Source organism: Symphalangus syndactylus, chromosome 9 (genome assembly GCF_028878055.3).
Source record: "Symphalangus syndactylus isolate Jambi chromosome 9, NHGRI_mSymSyn1-v2.1_pri, whole genome shotgun sequence".
In the NCBI taxonomy this organism is placed as follows: Eukaryota; Metazoa; Chordata; class Mammalia; order Primates; family Hylobatidae; genus Symphalangus; species Symphalangus syndactylus.
This window is the reverse complement of record NC_072431.2, coordinates 51,755,455-51,781,272: the sequence shown is the minus strand read 5'-3', so window position 1 is coordinate 51,781,272 and position 25,818 is coordinate 51,755,455. Positions and strand designations below refer to the sequence as shown.

Here is a 25,818-nt window from a genome sequence, read left to right as displayed (position 1 = left end):
TTCGATACCCAATCTGTTGAGAGTTTTTATTGTGAATGGGATGTTGAATTTTATTGAACACTTTTCAGCATCTATTGAAATGATCATATGGTTTTTTTCCTTGATTCTCTTGATACGATTTATTTTGTTTACTGATTTGTGTATGTTGAATTCTCCTTTCAACTTTTTTAAGTATACATTTTTAAGTGTACAGTTCAGTAGTGTTACAAATGTTAACATTGCTGTGAAAGAGATCTCTAAACTTTTTCATCTTGCAAATCTATTTTTTATTTATTATATTATTATTTTTTGAGACGGAGTCTCACTCTGTCTCCCAGGCTGGGGTGCAGTGGCGCGATCTCAGCTCACTGCAACCTCTGCCTTGTGGGTTCAAGCAATTCTCCTGCCTCAGCCTCCCAAGTAGCTAGGACTACAGGCGCCTGCCACCATGCCCGGCTAATTTTTTGTATTTCTAGTAGAGATGGGGTTTCACTGTATTAGACAGGATGGTCTCTACCTCCTGACCTCATGATCCGCCCGCCTTGGCCTCCCAGAGTGCTGGGATTACAGGCGGGAGCCACTGCGCCCGGCCGCAAATCTAAAACTCTATATCCATTAAACAACATTCCCCTCTCCCGCTCTCTGCCACCAGCCTCTGGTAACCACCATTCTACTTTGTGTTTCTATAAATTTGACTACTTTAAATACCTCATGTAAGTGGCATTATACAGTATTTGTATTTTTGTGACTGACTTATTTCACTTAGCATAATTCCCTCAAGGTACATCCATGTTGTAAATTATGTCATTTTTATTGCTGAGTAGGATTTTATGATATGAATATACCGCAGTTTGTTTAGCCATTCACCTATCAAAGGGCATTTTGGTTGTTTCTAGGTTTTTGCTATTACAAATAAAGCTGATACGAACATTTGTGTACAGATTTTTGTGTGGACATATGTTTTTATTTCTCTGGGATAAATGCCCATTTATGCAATTGCTAGGTTAGATATTAAGTATATGTTTAGTTTTGAAGAAACTGCTAACCTAATTTTTGAGTGGTTTACCATTTTACCTTCCCACCAGCGATGTATAAGAGATCTAGTGTCGGCCGGACGCAGTGGCTCACACCTGTAATCCCAGCACTTTGGGAGGCCAAGGCAGGCGGATCACCACGTCAGGAGATCGAGACCATCCTGGCTAACATGGTGAAACCCCGTCTCTACTAAAAATATAAAAAATTAGCCAGGCGTGATGGTGGGCGCCTGTAGTCCCAGCTACTCGGGAAGCTGAGGCAGGAGAACGGTGTGAACCTGGGAAGCGGAGCTTGCAGTGAGCTGAGATTGCGCCACTGCACTCCAGCCTGGGTGACAGAGCGAGACTCCATCTCAAAAAAAAAAAAAAAAAAAAAGAGAGATCTAATGTCTTCACATACTGGCCAAAATTTGGTATTGTCACTGTTTTTTAAAATAAATTTTAAATGTTCTAATAAATACATAATGATAATTCATTTTGGTTTTAATTTGCATTTCCCTAATGGCTAGTGATGAATATCTTTTCATGTGCTTATATGACATCTGTATATCTTCTTTGAAGAAATATCTCCTCATGTCTTTTGTCTATTTTAAAATTTTATTTTTTTCTTAATTTTCAAGTTTTGTTAGAGTTCTTTACATGCTCTACATACAGGTCTTGTGAGATATTTTCTCTTAGTCTTTAGTTTGTGTTTTCATACTCTTAACAGTGTCTTTCCTGAGTCAAACTTTTAGCTTTGATGAAATCTAATCAATTGATTATTTTAAAAATAAATTTTGCTATTGATAACATGTCTAAAAACTCCCTGCTAAAGTTCATACAGATTTTCTCCTACATTATATTCTAAAAGTTTGTAGTTTTATAATTTCTATTTAAATCAATAATCCATTTAGAGTTTATTTTTGTATGAGGTTGTCATTTAGGTTAAGAGTCATGTTTTTGCCAATGGCTATCCAGCGTTTCTTCAAATACATTTTAGTCACACCCTCTTTCTCCTCTACTTTTGGTACCCTTATAATACATATATTTGATATTTCTTATGGATCTATAGGTTTCTGGGTATCTGATTATTTTGTTTTTTTTTTTTAAGGTCTATTTCTCTCTGTCCTTTAGATTGAGCAATTTCTATTGTTTTATATTAAGTTCATTGAATCTTTCCTCTGTCCTCTCCATTCTGCTATTGAGCCTATCCAGTGATATTATTATTATTTCTTAATTTGGTCATTGGTTCTTCATGTCTCCTATTTTATTTTATTTTATTTTTTGCAAAAGAAATACTTCTTCATTTGTTTCAAGCATGCTTGTAAATTACTTAATACAATATTTTTATAATGGCTGCTTTAAAATCCTTGTCAGAGATTTTCAGCATCTATGTCATCTGGTGAATTACTGACTATATTTTCTTATTTAAGTTGCAATTTGTCTAGTTCTTGTTATGACATCAAAGTGATTTTTTTTACCGTACCGGAGCATTTTGGGTATTTCATTATGAGACCATGGATCTTAGTTAAATCTTTTGTTTTAGCTGGCGTCCTCTAAAGGACGGCATTATGTCATTACTGACAAATGGTAGTAGAGTCCAGGTTCCCTCTTCAACCTCTTGTGACACCTCAGTTGGGGAGGGATTTCTCATTATTGTTAGGCAGAGTTGGAAGTTCTGGCTCTCCATTAAGTCTTCACTGATACCATGCTGGCTGGGAAGGGCAGAAGTGCTTTATTACTGCTTCTTACTAGCTTCCCCTGACACTTGTGGGTTGAGGGCATGGGGAGGTTAGCTTTATCATACCTGGGAGATGGTGAAATTTCTGATTCTTTACTATGCCTCCTCTGATACCAACCCCATTGGGAAGGCACTTCATTATGGATGGGTGAGAGTGGAATTACAGAATAATCCTTTACCCTACTGTGGTCTCTACTGATGCCACAACTGGAAAAGGGCTTGTTACCAGGGGTGGAAATAAAAGTTTCTGCTCACCACTTGGCCTCCTTGGGCACCACTCTGGTGGGGATTGAAGGGACACTTAGTTATGGTTGTGTGCAGGTAACAGTCTAGGCTCACCAATTAGTCTGTGTTTGTGGGGATGCGTTGGAATTCAAGTTTTCCTGTGGTGTTTGGTGTGAATAGAGTGTTTACTGTCTAAAAATTTTCTGTAGTGTTAGGCTGCCCTGTCCTGGTCGTTCGGCTAGAAGGAGCAGGCTTTTCTTGAGACTCTGTTGCTTGTGCCTGTCAGTGTGCTGGGTTGCTCTGTAGATCGCTCATTTTATTTATCCTCCAAAATTTGTTATCACTTTAGATCTTGAATATTTAGAACATAGATTTCAATAAATTGAAAATAAAAAAGCTTTATACTAATGTTGTTATGGAAAGCTAAAGAAAACGTTTTCAAAAAGTTGTCAACTATCCGCCTGTAATCCCAGCACTTTGGGAGGCCAAGGCGGGCGGATCACGAGGTCAGGAGATCGAGACCATCCTGGCTAACACGGTGAAACTCCATCTCTGCTAAAAATACAAAAAATTAGCCAGGCGTGGTGGCGGGCGCCTGTAGTCCCAGCTACTCAGGAGGCTGAGGCAGGAGAATGGTGTGAACCCGGGAGGCGGAGCTTGCAGTGAGCCGAGATCGCGCCACTGCACTCCAGCCTGGGTGACAGAGTGAGACTCTGTCTCAAAAAAAAAAAAAAAAAAAGTTGTCAACTATCTTAGCCATCTGAAAGACAAAACTTTACTAGGATCAAATCCTTCTATTTTATGTTAAAAATGAATACAATCTTTTAAGTCCATGAGTCATTAGGATTCTTTAAAGTCTTTGTTTTCTTACCCCTATTATATTATTTAAGCATATAATACTATTACAGAAACTTTATTGATATACATCAGAAATAATGAAATAAATAAGGCAACCTAATAATAAAACCTTCTTGGATTCAGTACTTGAAGCCAAATAAATTTTTTTTTCATTTAATACTTACAACAGACCTCCAGGATCCTATGAGTGATGATGGAGAACATATGGAGGGTAGAAAGATGTGGCATATCACCTCACACCATGTTCATAAGAACCTTTTCAGCAGAAGATTCTCAAATATGAATTACATGCTTTTCAGGTATTTGTTTTTGATTTTCAGGTAGCAAAAGTTCTGCAATAGGTATTTAAGCTAGCACTTAAAAAATATTAGTCATACAGGATTCATTCACACAATAGACAATTCATAGTTACTTTAGAGATTATTCTTTGAGGTAGGAAAAAAGCAGCAATCGATGCCAGATTCAGCCATTTAGTGCCCTTCCCCATCTCCTAAGTTTCTCCTAGAATTATCCTCATATAGGGTCAGTCATAGCTGGCTGAAAAGCGAATCACCTTACGTTGTTAAATCTTTACACTTAACATAAAGTGATTAGTGATGCAGACTTTGGCATCAGACAAAACTTGTTTTGATTCTGAATTCTAACACTTACTAGATGCTTGACCTTCAATAACTTATTTAGTCTGTCAAAACCCGTTTTTCATCTAAAACGAGGCTTACCATATTTAATTAGATGTACAATAATTAAAACATGAAAAGTGTTGCATTTAGCATACTATGTGATGCTTTTTTATTTTTTATTTAAGAAAAAAGGAAAAATGACTGTCTTGCTTAGAATATACCTTTCTTTGGGATCTCCTAAATATTAGGTAAAAGAAAAATAGTCCCTACAGATTGGTTTCTGAAAATTTTCATTGACATTGAACCCACTTTCCTGGAGACTCAGATGTTAGTACCATGCCTGGCACTTTGAACCAACGTAGCCCATAATTCTGCAAAGATAGACCAATTAAGACATATGGCAGGCAAGGGAGACACCTGTTGATAGCAGGTCAAAGCCTGTTCACTTGTTAAATGACAATGCAGTATAATGTGGTGGTTAAAATGTGTAAACTAAGGACAGACTATTTAAATTTGTGTTTAGGTATACCTACTGCTAGCTGTACAACTGCAGATAAGTTTACCTCACTCTCAATATCCCAGTGTCTACATATGTAAAATGGTGTTAGTAACAGAACCTATCTCTAATGGTTGTTGTACGTATTAGAAAAAAATAGTAGATATTAAGTTGGTAGAACATTATTACTTACTATTTAACTCTGACTACACAAAATTTAATGTTACAGCAAAGCCTAGGCTGTTCTAGACCTATCAGATAATTTATTTAAGTTTTAACTTTGTATTTTGTATTTTTAACTTTGTATTACGTGAAGATAATTTTTGCATGCTCGCTCCTTTGTTGTATTTTCATTAGAGAACAGGAGAAACTTGCCTTTCAATGTCCAAGTTGAGAAAGAAAAATTCTATAATTCAACAACATAATTGTCAGCTATTTTGTTTTAATTTATTTGTTTTTGCTAACAAAAGAAACAGATAATCTCATGGGGAGAGTGTGGCTACAGTGTCCACAGAATTGACGATGAATGCATGTGTTTTTGTCTACTCCATGTTAGATGGGAGGTGGGGCTGCTTTCAGTGCTTCCCAATATTCTCAACAGTTTGAGCCAAGACATGTCCTAAGAGAAGGCTGAGAAACTATGTGTGTAACATCTAATTATTGCTTAATAATATCTTGAGTAGAAAATGAAGAACAATCTCTGCCTGAAAACTGTCTCTGGAATTTCCATTATCTTTTATTCCCTGCCTTACAAAAAAAGCTATTTGCCCATCTAGAGCCTGGCAAAGAGAAGGGAGTCTTCTCTCTTTTTTTTTTTTTTTTTTGAGACGGAGTCTCGCTCTGTTGTCCGGGCTGGAGTGCAGTGGCGCGATCTCGGCTCACTGCAAGCTCCACCTCCCGGGTTCATGCCATTCTCCTGCCTCAACCTCCCGAGTAGCTGGGACTACAGGCTTACTTTTGGATATAAAACGCCACATAAAACAACATCCCAGTGGCTGTATGCAACCAATATTCTGACTATATTTATATTTTTACCTATACTTATTGGTATAGGCACAGGCTCTAAAGAGAATATCCAAGTTTTAGGCTTATTTTTTCCTTCTTGCATGCATTGCATTAAATATACACTTTATTGAAGTACGTTTAATTTTCATGTAATTGAATACACCTCTCTTAAATGTTAAATTGAGTTTTGACAAATGTTTACACTCTTATAACCACCACCATAATCATATATATGACATCTCTATCAGCTTTCCCAAAACTATCTCATGTACTTTTGTAATTAATAGTAGCTACCCTCTTTCCCCAAGCAGCCACTGATCTGCTTTCTCTCTTAAAGATTGTTTTCTTTCTAAAATTTCATGTAAATGATATTTCTTTTGTAATCTTGTCTGGCTTACTTCAGTCGGTATACTAATTTTAAAATACATCCATGTCATTGCATGTATCAGTGGTTTGCATACTCCTTCATTTTATTTGTTTATTTGCTGCATATATTCCATCGTGTGTATGTCCTATAATTAGTTTATCCATTTACCTATTGATGGACTTGGGGGTTGCTTCTAGTATGGGGGTATTATGAGTAAAGCTGACATGAACATTTATATACAAACTCTTTTGCTATTGCATATTTTTTTCTCATTGGCATTTTCATACATTCTGTATTTGTATGAAATACTTCATAGAAATATGGGAGGAGAGAGATATATGTGATGTAGTTATGGCTCTCTTGCTTTTGCTATTTTATTTTCTTCTGTTTCTAAAGATGGGGTGATGCTATCCTTTAGGTATCTGGCATGTGACATCATGTAATTTGGTAGTTACTGTGTTCTCAGTTTCCCAGGACACATGGGAGTGGCTAAGTATTTTTAATGATTGTTTCCACTTTTTATTTTATATTTCTCTTTCTCCTCTGTGAGATGGTGAGTAATGCTGTGCCTGAGAGGGGAGGGGAGGGGAGTGCTATGTGGATTCAGTATTTCCTTGAAGATCAGATTTTAATATTTTTTTTGGTGGAAGATTTTCTCCTCTTCCTCCGTTCCATCTTCAGATTTTGTTCCCTTGACAAGTTCTTACTCACTGATGCCCTGGCGTTTCCTTTGCCATTAGCCTCAGCACTGAAGCTGCTGGGAGCAGAGCCAAAAAGAGGCAGCTATAACAGAGACAAACATTTTCAACCTTCCCTGCTTTTACCTTAGCCCATGAAATACATGTGCTCAGCCTCCACAGGATAAATGCTTTGATTCTAAGAATCACATTCGATGGGTTCTTTATTGCCCTTCAGATTATGGTGAAATTCCAACCTTTTCTCAAATTTGGACTTCATTCAGTTCCTTTGAGCTTTTACAATCACTTGAATTCTTTTTTTTTTTTTAGCTTCTATCACAAATATTATGCTGAAATGCCTTTACACCCAATATCTAAGTCTCAAATACAGTGATGTTCTTGGAAACTATGCAAACCTTCAATAATACAAACTCTGAGAATAAAGACAAATAGTTATGGCAGCATTCAGACCTTCAGCTGTGCTTGGGAAAGATTCAAAGCATTCAAAGCAGAAGTGTCTCCCAGCAAGGTAGTAATTACTGAGCTCAACAGCTTATGTTAGGTTATTAAATTAAGGCCAAATAAGTTACCTAACCAAACTGCCTCTTAAAAAACGAGTGACTCATAGCCTAATTGATGTGAGAGTCAAATAAATACCGTGGAACTCCAGGAGGAAGAAATTCCTTTTAATTTAAGTTCTGTTTTAATGGAATCCACTGAACCTCTTCAAAATTTTCCATAAATGGTTCAATAAAAAGCACAAAGTCTTGAAAGAGTTTAAATCATTTTTTAAAGAGGGATGGTGAAACTCTTTTCCCTTTCCTCCCACCACATGAGAGGAGGAATGTAGTGCTGTAAATTCCCCTGTAATTTTAACTATGAAGACCTGGATCTGGAGGAGAATGTCTAGCTAAGGAGTTCAAGCTGGCGTAAAGCTGCCCAAAGCATATAAGGAGTTGAGTTTCCAAGAGTTCTCATCAGGGGACAGTTGACTGGATGGGGTTTTACTATGACACATTAAACAAATCAGTCCCAGAGTAAAGGTTTGTTCAGTCAGCTTTTGATTTTGTTTTCCTTATGTCAGAGTTTTTGGTTGGTGGTTTCTTTTTAAAAACTCACACTCCAGGTTTTATTTATCTTACAGATTTTCCTTGCAGATTGTTTACTATTGTACATAGGTAATTTAGAAGAGTTTCTAACTAAATTTCAGACAATCCTGACTACTGCTGTAATTACAAATGGATCTGGTTCAATTAAGTGTAGAGAGGGTTAGCAGAGGTCTTGTAGTGACGTGGCATGAATAGAATATTTGGTATCATAGAGCAGAATTTGAATTTCTTCTCTGCTGCATACTAGAGGCATATTTTTAATTAAATTATTGGCACTTTGATCTGCTTTCTCCTCTTGAATAAGAGGATAAAACTACTTTACTTAAAAGAATATTGTTTAATTACAAGAAATGATGTATGCAGAATAAGGTATATAGGAGATGGTGACTCACACCTGTAATCCCAGCTGCTCTGGAGGCTGAAGCAGGAGGATCACTTCAGCCCAGGAATATATCAGCCTGGGCAACATAGCAAGAATCTATATAAAGAAAAAACAAAGTTTACTTCTGCCGCTATATTTTTAGAGGGCTATTTCTAGCCTTCTCCTCCTTGAAAACTGTTGATTTCAGATTGAATGTCCTCATAGGTATCTGCTAGAGGCAAATTCTTCTTGCAAAAAGGCAATATATGCAATACACAATCCTCAATGAAAACTACAAGTCATGTAGAGTAATGAAACAGTAAAAGAAAAGATAGGAAAATAATAACAATAGAAAAAGACCCACTTGGTCTCCAATTAATATAGCAATCAGACATAACACTTAAAATAGCTATGCTTAAAGTATTCAAGAAGATGAAAGAACACACCGAGGATTTTTGGAGAGGCCTCGTAACTCTAAAAATTCCAAGAGAAGTTATAAAATTGGAAAACCCAGTATCTGAAATTTAGAACTCAATGTATGGGATTAAAAGCAGATTAGATACAGCTGAACTTTTTTTTTTAAAATGTAGCAACTGGAAGTTAGAGTAAAATATCTAGAATGAAACCCAGATAAGCAAAAAAATGGGAAAATGGAAGAGAGGGACTGAGATGCAGAGGATATGGTAAGACAGTCTCACAGGCATGTAACTGGAATCTAGAAAAAGAGGCAGAATAAGGCAAAAGCAACATTTGAAGAAGTAATGCCTGAGAATGTTCTAAATTAATGACAGACATGAATCCTTAATTTCAAGCTGGATACATTATATTCCCAGGCATTGTCTGGTTTCCTGAATGGCCATCAAGGGATAAGGTAACACAGTTACCCAGTTTTGGAGAGTTAGCTCTGTTCTTTCTTCCATGGAATATTCCTAGATGTGGTTCCTTCTTGCACCCCTTATTAAGAATTTATGTATGCCAGAAAGTAAACTCAGCTAGTGAGCAGCTACCATGTTTCTCAGCAGCTTGATGTAATAGTCAGCATGGTAACACATTTTATGACATTCCTTGCATATTTTCTTGTCTCATTTCCCATTTTCCATACCTATACTACCCTGGGTTTGCACTTCTCATATAAAGTAATGCCACATTCATCTGTGCCACAGTGTCTACTTCTTGAGGATTCAAACAGAGGAACACTATATAAGGAGTAAAAATGGCAAGAAGGCTACATCTAGGTACATCATAGTATAACTTCAAGAAACCAGGAAAAAGAAAAGAGACAGATTACTGTCAAAAGACTTTCACTCAGAACACACTCCTCACCAGAACCTATGGAAGCCAAAATATAATGGAGCATCTTTACTTTGCTGAAAGATAATACATGACATCTTAGATGTTTATGCATATACAAAATGTTTTTATGGATAAAGGTGAAATTATATATTTCAGTCAAACAGGAGTAAGAGAATTTATCAATGACATGAAAAGGAAACATTAACACCAAAGAACTAAAGGAAATATTAAAGCTTATATTTCTGGTAGGAGAAATATGATCCCAGATCGAAGTTTAAAAATGATAGAAGAAATAAAGAACAAAAATTTGTTCAATATGAGGACAAATCTAAATGACAATGGTCTGTATAAAACTATCTGAATATTGACTACATGAAATGATAATGTCTTGGTGATTTAAAATATATATAAAATTAAAGCAGATTGTTGGGAGGTGGGTAAATGGCAACAAAGTGTCTTATTAACTTTGCCTTGTTTAGGAACAGGGCAAAAATACCAGCTACCATCATATTCTCATAAATAGCAGATTATACTCTCTTTGTTCACTACTAAAATACAGTAAAGGAAGCCTTTTTTTGGTGAGGGGGAGGGGAAAGGAGAGTGAAAAAGATCAATCTAGATGAAGGGAAGAAAGGAGAGGAAAATGTTACATTACAAAAACTGGTGGGGAAAAATGGAAGTCATGGTAAATTGTAGTAGATTTAGTCTCTATTATATTAGTAATTATATTACAGGTAAATGGGCCCAATTCTATAATTAAAATATAGAGATTAGTTGGGTAAAATGAAAGCAACCATATATGTGCTGTAAGAAATGCCTAAAAAATATAAGAATACTTAAATTACAAGCAAAATTATTTAAAAAATTAATACCAAAAAATGTTAACCAAGCAAAAACTGGTATTATTGTCTGATGATGATCAGACTATATAGACTAAAGCATTTCCAGAGATAAAGAATGTCATGATAAATGGTGATAAAAGGAACTCACTAAGAAAATATAACTATTATATATTTAAAAATGTAGCCTCAAATATATGAAAAAGTTGACAGAATAAAAGGAAAAATAGCCTAACATATAATCATAGAGATGTATTTTTAGACACTGCTCTCAATAATTAACAAATCAAGCAGTTAAAAAATAGATTGCTTAACCCATGGATCAAAGAAAGATTCCAAATGGAAATTATGAATATTTTGAATCAAGTGACAGTGAAAGAACTTATCTAAATATTATGAGATTGCAGATAAGGAATATTTAAAGAGAAATTTAAGCATTAAATGGATATATTTAAAAAGACTGAAAATCAACAAGCTAAGCATGTATTGCTGAAAGTTAGAAAATAAGGAAATAGGGCAGGCTCGGTAGCTCATACCTGTGATCCCAGCAGTTTGGGAGGCGGAGGTGGGTGGATCATGAGGTCAGGAGTTCGAGACCAGCCTGGCCAAGATGGTGAAACCTCATCTCTACTAAAATATACAAAAATTAGCCTGGCACGGTGGTGGGCGCCTGTAATCCCAGCTACTCGGGAGGCTGAGGCAGGACAATTGCTTGAACCCAGGAGGAGGAGTCTGCAGTGAGCCGAGATCACGCCACTGCACTCTAGCCTGGGCGACAGAGCAAGACTCCATCTCAAAAAAAAAAAAAAAAGAAATAAGGAAATGTGAAGGAAGACAATAATAAAGGGCAGAAATTAGTTTAGAAGCAAACATTCATTAGAGAAAATTTACAAAGATAAATTTTATAATATATACTGTACATAAAAATAAAACTTTATCATTGAAAAGATTAATAAAATTGATAACTGATCAAAATCATGTTTAGAAAACAATTAAAAAAAAAGGCACAAAATTTCTAGAAAAAAAATTAAACACAAATCACCAATATTAGGAATGAAAACTGAACATTACTATATACTCTATATGTATTAAAAATAAGAAACTGTCAAGAACAACTAGATTTGAATCCATACGAAATCTAGAGCTGATGTATATATTCCTAGAAAATCATAATTTACCAAAAGTGACAGGAAAGAAAGAGAAAATATGTGTAAATCTTATAACTATTAAGTACCTTGAATCTTTGATTAAAAACTGAAACCTTTTTCCACATATAAAATGCTAGGCTAAGAGGGTTTCACCACTTAATTTTATTAAAAATTTAAAACAAGATATAAAAAGGCTTGCACAAACATGTCTAAGAATAATGAAAAATAAACATTTCACAACCTGTTTTATGAAGGTATCTTTGACACTAAAATCTGGCAATAGTAAAAGGAAGAAAAATTACAGCACAATCTCACTTCTGAAAGTAGATGAAAAACATCCTAAACAAAACATTAGTAAACAATATCTAGCAACTATGAAAACAGATAATCCAACAAGTTGAGTTCTTTGCCTTTTGAAAAGTAGCCAGTATAAACTACTGCATTAACAAAGTAGAGCAGAAAAATAATGTTACCATAAAATGTGCAAAAGATTTCTGATAAATCATTCATTCATGATAAAAAAAAGGTTTGGCAAATTGAGGTCAGAAGAACTCATGTTTGATAAATAGGGTCTGAATAAAACCTATTGTAAATATAATACTAAATGATGTAGTTATAAAGCTTTCCCTTTGTTGTCAGAAATTAGGCAAAGATGGCCACGATTACCCTTACAATTCAACCATATATAGGAGATCTTATGCAATAAATAAATTTACAAAAATAGGAAAATATGTAAGATTGGGAAAATTAAAAATAAAGCTACCATTATTCTCAGATGACATGATTTTCATACAAAAGTAAACTTAAAATTACAAACAAGTTATTAGAATTAATAAGTAAGTTTAGCTACTTGCTGAATATTTGTTAAATATAAAAATTTAATTACATTTCTTTTTTGAGATAAATCAATACATTTTATTTTTTAATTTTATCTATTTTTTTTTTTTTTTGAGATGGAGTCTCGCTCTGTCGCCCAGGCTGGAGTGCAGTGGCGCGATCTCGGCTCACTGCAAGCTCCGCCTCCCGGGTTCACGCCATTCTCCTGCCTCAGCCTTTCCGAGTAGCTGGGACTACAGGCGCCCGCCACCACGCTTGGCTAATTTTTTGTGTTTTTAGTAGAGAAGGGGTTTCACCGTGGTCTCGATCTCCTGACCTCGTGATCCGCGCGCCTCGGCCTCCCAAAGATTTTTGAATTTTTTTGACTTTTCGTGTTTTTAAAACTTTTATTTTAGGTTCAGAGGTACATGTGCAGGTTTTTTACAGTGGTAAACTCATGTCATGGGGGTTTGTTGCACAGATTATTTCATCACCCAGGTACCGAGCCTCGTACCCAATAGTTATTTTTTCTGATCTTCTCCCTTCTCCCACCCTCCACTGTCAAGTAGACCCCAGTGTCTGTTGCTACCCTTTGTGTGTCCGTGTGTTCTCCTCATCTAGCCCCCACTTCTAAGTGAGAACATGTGGTATTTGGTTTTCTGTTCTTGCATTAGTTTGCTGAGGATAATGGCCTCCAGCTCCATCCATGTTCTCACAAAGGACACAATCTCATTATTTTTTATAGCTGCACAGTATTCCATGATGTATATGTACTGCATTTTCTTTATTCAATCTGCCATTGACCGGCATATAGATTGATTCCATGTCTTTGCTATTTTGAATAGTGCTGCAATGAATATATGTGTGCATTTGTCTTTATGGTAGAATAATTTATATTCCTTTGTGTATGTACCCAATAATGGGATTGTTTGGATGAATGGTAGTTCTCTTTTTAGCTCTTTGAGGAATCATCACGGTGCTTTCCACAATGGTTGAACTAATTTTTACTCCCATCAATAGTGTATTAGCGTTCCTTTTCTCCATAACCTTGTCAGCATTTAATTTTTTGACATTGTAATAATAGCCATTCTGACTAGTATGAGATGGTATCTCATTGTGGTTTTGATTTGTATTTCTCTAATGATCAGAGATATTGAGCTTTTTTTCGTACGTTTGTTGGCTGCATGTATGTCATCTATTGAAAAGTGTCTGTTCGTGGTCTTTGCCCACTTTTTAATGGGGTTGTTTGTTTTTTTGTTGTAGATGTGTCTAAGTTCCTTATAGATGCTAGATAGTAAACCTTTGTCAGATGCATAGTTTGCAAAAATTTTCTCCCATTCTGTAGGTTGATTGTTTGCTCTGTTGATAGTTTCTTTTGCTGTGCAGAAGCTCTTTAGTTTAATTAGATCCCATTTGTCAATTTTTGCCTTTATTGTGATTGCTTTTGTCATCTTTGTCATGAACTGTTTGCCAGCTCCTATGTTCAGAATGGTGTTGCTTATGTTGTATTTTTTCCACAATGAAATTTAAAATACAGTTTATCTAGAAATAAATTGAGTTAATGATATGTGAGATTGCTTCAAAGACAACTATAAAGCATTATTCATAGAAATTAGAGAAGACCTAAATAAATTGATATGTCATTGTAAAGACTTGATATTGTAAAGATGTCATTTCTTCTCAAAATGATCTATAGTATCTATGTATTCCCATAAAATACTTTAAGAATTTTTGTAAGTTTGTATGTATGTTGTATGTCACTCAACATGCTAATTCTAAAACATAATTAGAAACATACAGAACTAAAATTAGCTGACACACTGATATAGTGAAAAACAAGACAGAAGGACTTTCTTGTGAAGATACCAAGAATTAGTATACAATTTCAGGCTAACGTGGTATTTATTCAAGTATTGATAAATAGGCTAGTAGAATAAAATAGCTCAGAAACAGACTGAAACACAAATGGACACTTAATTCATTACAAATTTGCTAGTGTAGAGCAGTATAGAGTTTCTTTTCTATAAGTGGTGTTGAGTAAATTGAATATCAATATAGAAAATATAAATTTGATCTTTACCATATACCATACAACATACATGAACATTAATTTCAGAAAGATAGTGAACTTAATTGTAAAAAACAAATTATGCTTCCAGAAGATAATAGGAAAAAGTGCTTTATTCTCTTCAGTAGACAAAGATAACCACAAAGGAAAGATTTATTAATTTATCTCAATTAAAATTATTTATCAAAAAATACAGGGCTGGGCGCGGTGGCTCACGCTTGTAATCCCAGCACTTTGGGAGGCTGAGGCGGGCGGATCACGAGGTCAGGAGATCGAGACCACGGTGAAACCCCGTCTCTACTAAAAAATACAAAAAATTAGCTGGGCGTGGTGGCGGGCGCCTGTAGTCCCAGCTACTCAGAAAGGCTGAGGCAGGAGAATGGCGTGAACCCGGGAGGCGGAGCTTGCAGTGAGCCGAGATCGCGCCACTGCACTCCAGCCTGGGCGACAGAGCAAGACTCCGTCTCAAAAAAAAAAAAAATACAGGAAAAAGTAAGTTCTGAAAGGAGAAAAGATATTTCCCACAAGTATATCTGACAAGCGGCTTTTGTGTCTTGAATATATATAGAATGAGTACAAATTGGTAAGCAAAATATAGATAACAGTGAAAAAATTGAAGCGACTTGAACAGACATTTCACAAAAGATGTACAAATGGCCATCAAGGTTAGGAAATGGCCAAAATGCCTGGAAAACCTTATTAGTCTTAAGAAAAATGTGAATTAATACCAAAGGATATACCACTGCGTATGTATTAGAGTAGATAAAAATAGAGATATCAACAATACCAAATGTTGGCAAACGTGTAGACTTCCTGGAACTGGTTGTGAGTGGCAGTGAATATTAGTACACCCACCTAGAAAACTGCTGTTTGATATTATCTACTAAGAATAGATAATACATATATACCATGAACCATAAACTTTATTGTCAGATGATTATACAAAAGAAACACCAAGAGTTGGATACATGAGGGTTTATAATAATATTACTTTAAAATCCCCCAAACTAGAAATAACTCAAGTATCAATCAACAGTGTCCTAGATCAATAAACTATTAGTTTATTTATTTATGGAATATTGACACAAAGAAATGTTATACAGCAATAAAAATTAAAAACTATACCTACATACTGTAGCATGCATATATTTCATGAACACAATATTGAGAGAAAAATGTCAATTATAGAGGAACATCTACTATATGATTCCAGTTACATAACACTCAAAAACAGGCAAAACTAAATTATAATGTTAGAATTCAGGATAGTGATTACTTTTGTAGAGGAGGAAGAAAGAATAATGATTAGAGGTAGGGGCTATGTAGGGAAGTTCCTGTGGTGCCTATAAGCTCCTACAGCACTAGCACCAGCACCCAGCACCCAGCATTCAGCACCCGGCTGTTTCTTTGACCAGGATGGTGGCTACATTCATGTTTACTTTATGAAAATTTATTGAATGATACATTTACTTTTGTGGCATTTCCTGTAAAGGTTTTATAATCCACAATAAAAAATGTAAAATACTACATTGAAAATAGTTTTAGTTGTCTTTCAAAATATACTAAGGGACAGGTTTTGTTTCTTGTAGTTTCCACGTTTTATGTCTTTTTGCTTATAATTTTAATACTTGATTTAGTAAAGTATTACTCAGGGTTGTTAGATAACCTAATTCAGAAGCCTACGAGACATCTTGGGACCAGCTGAGAAGAAGTCCTTGGATACGGAAATTAAGACACCAAGAATGGGAAACTTCTGTCCCCAGCCCATGGGGGTTCTGGTGCTCAGGTGGGCATAAGCTGGTGGGAGAGATGCTTCCTCAGCACCTGCAGTGGTGGACAGCAAAGGCAGCATCAAACAGGCATCTTTGTTAGGACTACTGACCCGTGACGTGTATAGACTTTCTCTAATTCTCTCAACATTTCTTCAGGTTAGTGTTACCACTATTTCATGAGTGAAGAAAGTACACTTCAGAGAAGTTAAGTGATTTCCTCAGTGTTCTATAATACAGGGTGGGATCTGAGCAGGTTACAGAAAAGGCAAAATGGAAATGTACACTTAATTGGGCCAGAAAGCGATATTAATTTGGTCTTCAGTTCACTATTTATGCCCTGTTGCCTAAATGCACAATGTTTTAGAAACAAAATATGTATGTGTGTGTATATATATATTTATATATACATTTTAATCTCTAGAAGTTCAATTTGTGTCTGTTTTTGAAAAATACCTTCCATGTCCTATAATCTCAAGCTTTATTTTGCCTTTTTTTCCTCCTTTTACAATTTAAACAGATTTAATACACTGAACAAGTCAAAAAAAGAAATAGTCATAATATAAAAGTGAACAAAGAACATAATCTGGGAATACACATAAGTGATGCATGTACAAATTCTTGATAAAATATACATAAAACATGCAACTAATCCGAAAATTTGAATAAAAAATAAAAATTGAATAAAAAATATTTTGCTTATCAGTTCACTAAAAATAAAAGCAACTGACAAGACTGCTTTTGGTGAGGGTTGGGGCAATGGCATTGTTGTGTACTCTGTTGATAGGAACATAAATTGGTCAAATGTGTCAAGTATATCTTTAATATTTATATCCTTGGAGTCAGTGATCCCACTCCCAAATGTCTAAAGAGATAATTGTGTTAGAAGATGAATATTCATTCATTCATTTAGCTGACAATCTAGGGAAAAAGATAGGATGTGCTGCTCCTACAGGGTGATTAGGAAAGGCTTCTCTGATAAAAAGACATTTGAGCAGAGACTTGAAGGATGTAGGGAAACAGGGCGTAGATTTACCAGCCAAAGATGATTCCAAGCTGAGGGAACAGGAGGTGCAACGGTGGGGGTGCATTGGTATGTCTAAGGACCAGCGAGGAGGCCAGCGACAACGGAGCAGACAGAGGAAGGAATAAAGTGGGAAGCTGAAGCAGGTGGGGTTGGGTGGAACCCATGCTCTGAGATTGAGCAGGGCTTTTTCAGCCACTGTAGTCAGTGAAGTTTTACTGTCAATGAAATAAACAGTGTTGGAGGGCTTTGAGTGGAGCAGTGACGAGTTATGACTTGAATTCGTAAAGACTTTTTCTGGCTGCTGGATGGTAAACAGGCTGGAAATAAGCAAAAGCGTAAGCAGAAAGACCACTCTGGAAATAATGACAGTAATCCATATGAGATATATGGGGCAGGGGACAGGGGAGGTGGTTGAAAGTCGTTGAATTTTCGATACTCTTTGAAAGTAGAAGCATCAAGATTTCCTGGTGGAGCAGATGTGCGTTGTAAAAGAAGAAAACTCAAGGATAACTGAGACTCGTGGCTGAGAAGAAGTATGACAGGTATTGACACGGGAAAGTCTATAGGAGAAAGGTTGGGCAAAGCTAGGTCAGAAAAATCAAATGCTTTCAACTTGTGAAGTTTGGAATATCTATTAGACACTTAATTACAGAATTCAGGAATTTAGAAAGGTATCTAGGCTGGAGATGGAGATGTACATTTGGGAGTTGTGTGGATGGTGTTTAGTCCTGAGACCAGATAAGATCACCCAAGGAATGAATATAGATAGGGAAGAAAAAAGACCTGGGAACTAAACCATGGAATATTCCAAAATTTAAAGGCCAGGAAGATGAAGAGAAACAAGCAAAAAGGTCAGAAGAGCAGTAGCTAAGAAAATAGGAGAAAACCTGAGCGAATGGTGTCCTAGAAGGCAAGTGAAGAATCTCAAGAAATAAAGGAATGAACTAATGTGTCAACTGCTGCCCATGGGTCAAAGAGAATGAAGATGGAGGACAGACCAAGGGCATGACAACACGGAGGTCATGATGGCCTTGAGAACTGTGTGTGGAGGAATGTGGATGTAAACTGATTGGAGTGGGTTTGAGAGAAGCAGGAGGAGAGAAAGCAAGGATGACAAGTATAAAGAACTCTTTCAAGCATCTTAGTTGTCTAGGGGGAAAAAATCCTTTGCCTCCTTGAACATATAGAATACAATTATAATAAATGAATGTTTTAAGATCCTGTAACTACTAATTCAATCATCCGTGTCACTTCTTGGTCAATTTCAATTGATTGATTTTTCTCTTTATTATGTGTAGTATTTGCCTGCTTCATTGCATGCATGGTATTTTTAACGGGATGTAATCATTATAAATTTTTCCTTTTGAGGAACTAGACATTTCTATATTCCTATAAATGTTCTTGAACTTTGCTCTGGGGCACAGATAAGTTGTTAGTTATTTGATCCTTTTGAAGCTTGCCTTTAAGCTTTGTGATGCAGGACCAAAGTAGTCTTTAATCTAGCTTTACTTAGACTACTGCTGAGGCAAATCCCTGAATTATGAGATTTTCTGATTCTCACTGACTGGTGGGGAATACAACTGGAATACAAACAATTCCTGTTTCTGTGTGAGCTTTAAAGAGTTTTTTCCTTTTCTCCTGTTGAGTGGTTCTTTCCCTGGCCATGGATAATTTCCTTACATAAATACACTGATCAACAGTTAGTTCAAGGTTCAGGGGAGAACCTCTCCAGGTATGGGGATCTATCTCTCTGTGTAGCTCTCTTCTCTTCTCTTCTCTTCTCTTCTCTTCTCTTCTCTTCTCTTCTCTCTTCCTTCCTTCTCCCCTCCCCTCCCCTCTCCTTTCCTCCTCTCCCCTCCCCTTCCCTCTCCTTCCCTCCTCCCCTCCCCTTCCCTCTCCTTCCCTCCTCTTCTCTTCCCTCCTCTTCTCTTCCCTTCTCTTCTCTTCCCTTCTCTTTCTTTGGTGGAGTCTCACCCTGTAGCCCAGGCGATCTCGGCTCACTGTAACCTCCATCTCCTGGGTTCAAGCAATTCACCTGTCTCAGCCTCCCAAGTAGCTGGGACTACAGATGCCCACCATCAGGCCCAGCTGTTTTATTTTATTTTATTTTATTTATTTATTTATTTTTAGTAGAGTCGGGGCTTCACCATATTGGTCAGGCTGGTAAAACTCCTGACCTCAGGTGATCTGCCCGACTCAGCCTTCCAAAGTGCTGGGATTACAGGTGTGGACCTCTGCGCCTGGCCAGCTTTTTCTTCTTCAGTACCTTGCCTTGTAAATCACAGTGCCTCTGTCTCTTTGGACTCCCATGTCATCTCAACTTAGGGAGATTATTTGGGACTCCCCTACCTGCACTGCAGCCTGGAAACTTTTCAGGCTGTAAGAGGCTAATCATAGGGCCGACTTCCTATGTTTCCCTTCTCTTGAGAATGATTATTTTGTGCTGTCTGGGAAAAACATTGTTTCGTATATTTTGCTGTTTCTTTTGTTGCTTGCTTTGTGTTGTTTAGGGCTGGCATGTAAATCTGGTTCCTTTTATCTGTTTTGGCTGGAAGCAGATGCCAACTGTTTTTCTTTTTATTGTAACTTTTTCTGTTTTCTACGAGTGAAATAAATCTAACATATGTCTCTGTGTTGCACTAACTTGGAATCATCCATCTACCTATTAACTAGTGGCAAGTATTCTAAGTGAAGTCATAGTTCTTTGGAAGAATGGAAAAGCCTTCATGCACTTGACCTGTAACACAGACTTTTCTGTATTAAAAGCAGATAGTCCCATTCGTTTCTCTTCCTCAACTACTCCAGAATATTCACCTATTACTCTCCGGCAAATACATGAAACTTCAGCTTCATTTGTTCCTTAGTGAAGGAGATGATCCATTTAAACCATTACACAGGTCCAGACTGTAGCCATAAAGCAAGCATAACTTACAAAATGTTTTAGAAAGAAAGCCAATATTTACTCAACACATAACATCTGTTAGGGACTGCACCAGGAGCTCTCCCATACATTGTCAATTGACATTTCATGACAACCTTATTAGATGGGCGGCCTTATCTCTATTTTATTTTCATTGATATTCATGTCAAATCCTGCAATAGAGGATAAATGCTTCATATATGACAGTTATAATACTTGCTACTGAATTGACAGTAAACAAACTTATAGTTATGCCTTTACATGCTTTGATTTTCGACATCAGAAAAGTGAGCATCATGATATGAAAATTACCTCAAGGACAATCTGAGGTGAGAAACCTTAAGGAAAAAAATAGTGTGCATTCATGCTACAACTATTTGGATTCCATTTACACTATTCCCTGCTGCTGTTTTTCAAGGAAGCTCGTTTGAGAAAGGAGTTAATCCCTCCTTTAAGAGAGTTGATTCTCTCTTAACATTGTTTTTTCCTTTCTGCTGCAGAAACAGGCCTATTCATCATCATTTTGAATCAAGATTATGCAAGACCAGGGAGTTCCAACTTGCAAACTGAAGTTTGGCAAACCCAGTCCAATTTCTAGGATAGCTCTAAGCACAGCACACCTGCCTATAACCTTCACCTGAATGCATACTTTGCCAAGTCCACTCATTCAAACTTTGTAGGGATGACAACCAGGACTTGGATGCCTTCAAATCCAAAACAGGCCTTTTTGCTTATGGAATTCCCTACGTGCATACTTATGGGCATTACCACATAGGTGCAGGTGGCCCTTGCGTGAGACTGAAAAGTGAGCTGATATTTCCTTCCTTGTCTCTCTTCGCTCTGGCTTCAGCATGCTTCCTACCTTCACCTGCAATGTGCAGTGCTTCTCTCTGCTAATTATCTGCCACAGGTCTTAGTTCAGCTAGGTTATCGCGTGTAGAGATGGATTCACTATGGAGGAAAATGTAACTCCTTTTTGTGTGTTACCTACTTAATAGATTGCCTTTACTAGGTGACACATTGAAATGAATTAAAGGGAACATTTCTTAAGGAGGCCAAGAGGCAGGCTAAAATCTTTCTCACATCCCACTTTATGAAAGTAGGTGCCATCTCTACTATTTCCACATGGAAGGCCAGTCTTGGTTTTATTGGCAGTTTTTAAAATGTGCTCTGATATCTCACATTTCTTTTCTGAATAATATTTTAAAATTAGCACTTATTGTGGGCTTATTATGTGCTTGGCACTGAGTAAGTAGTCTTACAAGCTCTTATATCTCATTAAGCCACAAAGACAACTTTGTGAAGTAAATACTTTAATCCTCACTTTATATAGATAAGAAAACTGATACTCAAAGAGGTTAAGTGGCTATCAACGTCCTCCTTATAAGTCATAGAACCATGATTCCAACCCCCATCTAGTTCTTTCCACTACATAGAATTTGAGAGCAAAAGTAATTAATATGAAGATTCACAGGCTGGTGCATTAAGCTGGCCACTTATGCTCAGCAGGTCTATTATAAGATCATTATATTTATAAAGTACAGGATTATACACACAGTTTGCAGTCAGATACATTCAGAGATCAAACTACTTAGTTTGTAGTGCTTTGATCTTAGCAAAGGAAAGACTTTCACTGAATCCACAGAGCAGAATGTGAGGCATACATACTCCTTGGAGGTAAATATGGAGAGAGAGGTGATGTTAGTAAATTTTTAAAAACTAGATACGAAGGGAGAATATTGGTGATCGAATTCAAGCTTTATTACAATGAAGGGGTGATTTAGTGTAAGTATAAATATTACAACAGGATGACTTCATGGTTGTTCATGAATGCATTCAATTTCCTTCTTGAGCATGTGCTATTTTTACTGCATGAAGAGATCTTGGTGCTATTTTAGCCTTCTCATGTTCCACTTGCCTTTACATATCCTTATTTTGGGGACTGATGTTTGCTAGAGATAAAGTTGTAGGTATTTGCATGGGTTTTGCTTGCTTAATCTGTATAGCAGTGTATAGCTCCAGGAAATTCCTTCTGTATACTCATAAGCAAAATGTTTTAGGAAAATGTTAGATTTCCTGAGAAGGCTGTGTTCCATTTTTCTTAAGTAGAGGTAAAATGGTAGAAAGGACTGCACACATATTCTCTGTCTTTATAGTGCTCCAAAATTTAAAATGTAATGTTATAAAATAATTCAAATAAATCAGAGGCATATCTCAGAAGGTGTATCATACCATCATATCATCCCTCCCTCTTTCTCTGTCAACTTCTCTTCCTTTCCCAGAGTTGATCTTTGTTAACAATATGGGGTATAACATTCTAGCCATTATTTTTCCCAGCAACTCACCACACACACACCCCCCCACAAAACCCACACACGAACACCAGACACAACACATATCATTTAATCACACCTTGCTATTCATAACAAGGCTTCAACACAGCATTGATTCATTCGTATATCTTACTGTTAAAGTTATTAACCATCTCTCTCTCATAAAAAAACTCTTAAGGAGTTCTATGGCTCAAAATTCCTGAGAGATTGCCAGGTAGTTCAGGCCTGGATTTGATCCATTTGCTTTGATGACTCAGCAGATGGAGTTAACAGGTTATAGTAACTTATCCAGTTGTGGTGTTGTTTTGTCTTTATATTCTCAGTTTTAGTGATTTTCAAGCTTTCTTGTTGCCAGTACTGCCGTTATTGTTGATTCAAGGAAACTGGGATTAGAGTTCTACATATCATGGCTTTATTGTGTGTGTTTCTGTATAGAGATAGAACTAAAAAGTAAATCTGTCTTGTGGGTATTTTCCAGCATTTTGGACCACTCATAGAAAATGGCTGGGATGAAATGGTTACCTGTTCGGGCTCTGTTGTCAGGGTCAGCCTCTCTACTCATGCGCTATGGGACTCAATCCTTTCATTTGGTTATGCCCCAAAATCCTAGCATCATCTTTGACTTATCTCTTTTACTCATTACCCCATATCCAATACATCTAGAAATTGTTTGGCTCTACTTTTCATATAAAAACCTACAATTTAACCACTTCTTACCACCACCACTGTTGCCACTGTAATCTGAAGCATTGCCTACAGTTGCCTGCATATCCACCATCACTTTCTAACTAGCCTCCCTGCCTCTCCCTAAGCTTCCCTGCTCTCTATTCTCAGCCCAGTCCTACAGTGATTCTTAGACTTGCTACTCCATGGACTAGAAGCATAAGCTTTACCTGGGAGCTCATTAGAAAGGCAGAATCCCAGACTCTACTCCAGACCTGAATAAGAATCTGCCTCTCAACAAGATCTCCAGGTACCACAAGACTACATGTGGTGAAAGACCATTAAGAAAACCAAAAAAGTAAAAAAAACCACTCTGAATCATCATGAACCAAAACTTTTATAAAATGCTATAAAAAATGAGTTACCCAAAAATAACATTTAAAAAACACAGGAAATAGATATAAAAAATATGCATGCCCCAATTTTATGTTATTTGATTCAGCAGACCCAAAACTACTCTGTCATACTGCTATGGAAGTTTCCAAATGCTTACCCCCAATGTCAGGACTAAGCTTTTCATAGAGCAGTTTACGGACGGCTCCCTGATCAAAGGCCACTCTCTCCTTTTTCTGCTCTAGCTAGTCTGCCCTCCTGGACGTTCCTAGACCTCACAGGTTATGTTTGTTTCTCCCCGGGCTCTTGCTGTGCCGGTTCCCTCTGCCTGGAGCTCTCTTCTATAATTAGCTGCTTGACTAAATCCATCACCTATTCAAGTCTTTACTCAATGGTCACCAATCCATGGCCTGTGTTTTCGATGACCTTGTCAGTTTCGAGGAATACTGCTTAGATGTTTTGTTAAATGTATTCTGACTGGGAATTATCTGCTGTTTTTCTCATGATTGTACTGAGGTTATAGGTTTTGGAGAGGAAGACCACAGAGATGAAATGCCAGTTTCCTTACATCATATCAAGGGTATGTATTATCAACCTGACCTATCACAGTTGATGTTAAATTCATTGCTTGGCTAAGGTAGTGTTTGTCAGGTTTCTCCACTGTAAAGTTCTTCTTTCCAATAGCTGGGTGCTGATCCCTTTCCAAGCTGTCAGAAGAAAGTCATTTTGCAGTGCCCACATTTAGGAGTAGAGAGCTATGCTTTACCTCCTTGAGAGTGGAAGATGGACATAAACAATTGGTATTAATAATTCATCTGCATGGGAGATGATCTCTTCCAATTATGTATTCATTCATTTATTTATATCAGTATTGACTCATAAATATTTACTTTGTGCTTTGAGTGATAATCCAATTCTACTTTATTTTGTTGCTCCAGTTTTTCCAGCTTTGGACCATTGGGAGCTCATTCGGTTGGCACTTCTGTCCCTTTGACTTGCCTCCATATTTTTTTGTTTTTCCAGCTGTTTCTTACTTTCCAGCATTATAAGATGCTTCAGACTCATTTTTGTATATTTCCTGCCTCAGTCCTCGAATCAGCCATTTCTCTGAGAAGCCCTCATTTCTTTTAATGGGAAATGGCATTAAAAACCAAGATCCGGGTGGTAAGGGTGCTTGCTGCTCCTGGGGTGCTATCAGTCTTTTTAATCTCATAGAGATTTTAATTTTCTTTTCCTAATGAATAATGATGTTGAACACCTTTTTACATGCTGTTTAGCTATTTGTATATCCTTATTTATGAAGTGTCTGTTCAAGTCTTTGATCCATTTTTATTGCTTTTTTTTCTTAGTTTTAAAAATTGAATTGTAGGACTCCTTTGTAGTCTGAATACAATGAATGTGAAACTTTGTCAGATACACACAGAGACACACACGTACCAAGATATTGCAAATACATTCTTCGAGTTTGTGGCTTGTCCATCTACTTTTAAATTAATATGTTTTAAATTTACACATAATGAAATGGACTCATTCTGATAAATATATAATTTAAATTTAAATTTGTCATTCCATTATTTTTCTTCTACCTGTTTCCTCTGTCTCTTGTTCCTTGGTTTCTCTTTTATTGCCTTCCTGGGAGTTACATGAATTTTTTTTGATTCCATCTTCATTTATAGTGTTTTTAAGTATATCAGTTTGTATGGTTTTTTTGTGGTTGCTCTAGCTATTACATGTTTTGCTTGTCACAGTCAGCTGTTATCAGTGTTTTACCACTTCAAGTAAAGTGTAGAATTGTTACTTTAATTTCCTTTACTTCCCCACTCTTAAAATACAACTGTCTTAAGAATTTTCTCTACATTCATTGAGCACGCCTTCAAATGGTGTTAAAATTTTTTCTTCAGCCATCAAGAAATTCATAAGAAGGAGAACATATCATATTTATTTTATTTGTACCCTTGATTTTACCCATTGCAAAGTTATTCTTTCTTCTCTGAAGTTTGAAGCTTTCTTCATTTCATTTCTTGAAATTATTTCATTTCTGTTTAGAGAAATTTCCTTAGTCATTCTTCAAGGGTAGATTTCCTAGTGAAAAATCCAT

General features: G+C 36.5%; 1 long non-coding RNA gene across 2 annotated transcripts in view; it reads left to right on the top strand.

The window, feature by feature from the left end:
• Positions 1-25,818, top strand: part of LOC129489498 (uncharacterized) — a 296,391-nt gene that overhangs the window by 196,215 nt on the left and 74,358 nt on the right. For both annotated transcript variants that reach the window (XR_010122497.1, XR_008660014.2), the window contains exon 4: positions 3,986-4,115. This is a non-coding gene — a long non-coding RNA (uncharacterized lncRNA). The remainder of the gene's footprint in view (positions 1-3,985; positions 4,116-25,818) is intronic.